The sequence below is a fragment of the Mandrillus leucophaeus genome, unplaced genomic scaffold, assembly GCF_000951045.1.
Source record: "Mandrillus leucophaeus isolate KB7577 unplaced genomic scaffold, Mleu.le_1.0 Scaffold847, whole genome shotgun sequence".
Taxonomy (NCBI): Eukaryota; Metazoa; Chordata; class Mammalia; order Primates; family Cercopithecidae; genus Mandrillus; species Mandrillus leucophaeus.
Genome location: NW_012109219.1, coordinates 141,269 through 143,750, shown reverse-complemented (window position 1 = coordinate 143,750; position 2,482 = coordinate 141,269). Strand labels below are relative to the sequence as shown.

At 45.5% G+C, this 2,482-nt stretch overlaps 1 pseudogene; it reads left to right on the top strand.

The window, feature by feature from the left end:
• Positions 1–2,482, top strand: part of LOC105530828 — a 13,850-nt pseudogene that overhangs the window by 10,477 nt on the left and 891 nt on the right.

Below are 2,482 nucleotides of genomic sequence, written 5' to 3'. Positions count from 1 at the left end.
TAGCCAGGATGGTCTTGATCTCCTGACCTCGTGATCCGCCCGTCTCGGCCTCCCAAAGTGCTGGGATTACAGGCTTGAGCCATCGTGCCCAGCCCCATGTTTCTACTTTATTGTAACTCTTTTCTACATTCTCATCCTCAAATGTATTTAGTGAGTACCTACTATAGGCCAACCACTGCCCTAAGTGCTGGGGACACAGCTTAGTTCAAAACAGTCAAAACTTCTGCCCTTGGGAAATTATTCTGTAAGAGAGATAGGCATTTTTAATTTTTTTAATTTTTTGAGGCAGAGTCTTGCTGTTGCCCAGGCTGGAGTGCAGTCGCAAGATTTCGGCTCACTGCAACCTATGCCTCCCAGGTTCAAGCAATTCTCCTGCCTCAGCCTCCTGAGTAGCTGGGAGTACAGGCGCATGCCGCCACGCCTGGGTAATTTTTGTGTTTTTAGTAGAGATAGGGTTTCACCATGTTGACCAGGCTGGTCTTGAACTCCTGACCTCATGTGATCCACCTGTCTCAGCCTCCCAAAGGGCTGGGATTACAGGCATGAGCCACTGCGCCTGGCCATTTTTAATTTTTTTTAAATCAACTTTTGTGAAGTTTGATTTACAAACAATAAAACGTACACATTGTAAGTATATACTTCAGTGAAATTTTACAAATGTATTCACCCACACAGGCACTACCTTGATCAAAAACAGAATATTTACATCACTTCAAATCAAGCTCTATCCAAGTCAGTCTCTTCTTGAGCCCTGAGCAGCTGCTAATCTGTTTTCTGTCACTATAGATGTCTTTTAAGAGCTTGGGGTCTCACATTTGATTTCTTTTTTTCCTTCCTTCCTTCCTTCCTTCCTTCCTTCCTTCCTTCTTTCCTTCCTTTCTTCCTTCCTTCTTCTTCTTTCTTCTTCTGCTTCTTCCTTCTTCTTTTTTTTTTTTGAGACGGAGTCTTACTCTGTCACCCAGGTTGGAGTGCAATGGCGCCATCTCGGCTCACAGCAACCTCTGCCTCCTGAGTTCAAGTGATTCCCCTGCCTCAGCTTCCCAAATAGGTGGGATTACAGGCGCACACCACCATGCCCGGCTAATTTTTTGGTATTTTTAGTAGAGACAGGATTTCACCAGGTTGGTCAAGCTAGTCTCCAACCCGACCTCTCCACCTGCCGGCCTCCCAAAGCATTGGGATTATACGCATGAGCCACCATGCTCAGCCTGATTTCTTTTACTCAATATATTTTTGAAATTCATTCATGTTGTACATCAAGTAGTTGATCCCTGTTTATTGATAATTGCATTCATTACATTGTATAGATATGCCACAAGTTGTTTTTATTCAACAGTTGATGGACATTTGGGTGGTTTGCAGTTTTTGATTATTAAAAACAAAGTTGGGCCACGCACAGTGGCTCACGCCTGTAATCCCAGCACTTTGGGAGGCCAAGGTGGGTGGATCATGAGGTCTGGAATTTGAGACCATCCTGACCAACATGGTGAAACCCCGTCTCTACTAAAAATACAAAAAACAGCCTGGCATGGTGGCAGGTGCCTGTAATCCCAGATACTCGGGAGGCTGAGGCACGAGAATCGCTTGAACCTGAAAGGCGGAGGTTGCAATGAGCCAAGATCAGGTCACTGCACTCTAGCATGGGCGACAAGAGCAACATTCTGTCTCAAACAAAAACAAAGCAAAACGAAGCTGGTATGAATATTAACATACAAGCCTCTGTATGAATATACGCTTTTGTACCTAGGTAAATTCGTAGGAGATTACTGGATCGTATGATAAAGTGTAAGATTATAAGAAAAGATTGTAAGTTTTCCAAAGTAGTTGTACCATTTTGCATTACCACCACCAACATATCAGAGGTCCAGTTGCTCTGCATCCTTGCCAACATTTGGTATTATCTTTTAATTTTGGGCCATCCTAAAGAACAGGTGGTGATAAAGATGTGCTTCTTACTTGTGCCCGTCTATTTATGTAACCCCATTTAAAAACTGATCATTTTATTAATAAATTTTTAAAAATCTGAAATATTTAGGAATCTTAAATTAAATGTCTGGCTTGACTTTGCAGATATTTTTATTCTATGTTCCCTCACGAAACTCCCAGGCGCTGTATAGGAAACATAAATCCGTTGTCAGGCAGCAGTAGCACGTTATTGCTCTCGGAGCTTGGCTGCTCGTTGGTGCTCGCAACCACAAAGGTCTACGCAAACCTCCACGGTTTCCTCCAGCCTTCGCGTCACCTTTCTAAGAAATTCCCAGAGGGCAGCGCAGACGGGCCGGGCTCTGGGGCTCCGCACTCCGTCTCTTTCCGGGAACCGCCCACTACCCGGGGCGCCCACAGAGGGTGGAAAAAGAAGATAACTTCCGGTCTCGCGATCGTCTCTAATCTCGCGAGAAGAGAAGGCGGCCGCCGTCGGCCGAACAGAGGCGGTGGCGAGGGAGGGGGTGTGGCCGGGGAGCGCGAAGTCCCGGGAGTAAGG